Here is a 1,004-nt window from a genome sequence, read left to right on the forward strand (position 1 = left end):
AATGCCAAGGAAAGCATTGGTTTATGTGTGAAGGAAGTTTTTCAAGATTCCCTGATGATCTCCTACACTTGGTTTGGCCGTGAGGAAAACCAACGGCCATTATATAATACTCGCTTAGTAAAAGCTATTTACGGTATGATACTATTATATATAATATTAAATTTATATATAAATGATATCACTATTTTAATTATAATGTTTTGCAGATGCCATCTGCGAAAATAAAAATTTTGCGAAACCAATGCGGGCTGCATTTCAAACATATATGCGGGATGCTGTGCGGACGGCCAAACAAAGACATCGAAATAAGGGTCGCAACAATTCGAATCGTCCAGAAGGAGGCCATCCAAAAAAAAGAGCACATGACCTATGGAGCGACGAACACGATGAAATGGTCCAATCAGAAGAAAATTAGGTCAGTTGTATAAAACAAAATATGTATTCTTTTTATATGATCAAAATTTGGCCCCGTAGACAATTCTCCTCGTCTTTTTTTATCTTTTTTTTTTAACGATGCTCCTTAATTCCATCGCTTTCTTATATTTCTAATCTAATTCCATTTCTCTCTCTCTTTCTCTTTCTCTCTCTCTCTCTCTCTCTCTCTCTCTCTTTCTCTTTTTGTCTTTCTCTTATATGCGACTATTTATTTCACACAACAATGAGAGTCAAAGAGAGATTAATGTACATCAATTCATCAATTATTTTTATTATCTTATTTGTCATTATTAAATATGTCACATTCGAAAGATATCAAGATAGAAAACGTAGTAATAAAAAAAAGAAATATTGTGGTAATACATTAATTCTAAACGAGAAAAAAAACTTTTTTAATTATAAAAGGATGATATATTTGGTGTATAATAAAATGAAAGTAATGCAAGTCACAAAAAAAAGAAATATTGTGGTAAGGTAATACATCTAAACGAGAAAAAAAACTTTTTTAATTATAAAAGGATGATATATTTGGTGTATAATAAAATGAAAGTAATGCAAGTCACGTCACA

The 1,004-nt window shown here is 30.9% G+C and overlaps 1 long non-coding RNA gene across 1 annotated transcript; it reads left to right on the forward strand.

Annotated features, from left to right (window-relative positions):
- Positions 1–7: 7 nt before the first annotated feature.
- Positions 8–347, forward strand: LOC115243265. Its single transcript, XR_003885212.1, has 2 exons — positions 8–133; positions 207–347. It is a non-coding gene; the product is annotated as an uncharacterized LOC115243265 (long non-coding RNA).
- Positions 348–1,004: the final 657 nt, after the last annotated feature.

Source organism: Formica exsecta, unplaced genomic scaffold, assembly GCF_003651465.1.
Source record: "Formica exsecta isolate Colony F162 unplaced genomic scaffold, ASM365146v1 scaffold71, whole genome shotgun sequence".
NCBI classification, from domain to species: domain Eukaryota; kingdom Metazoa; phylum Arthropoda; class Insecta; order Hymenoptera; family Formicidae; genus Formica; species Formica exsecta.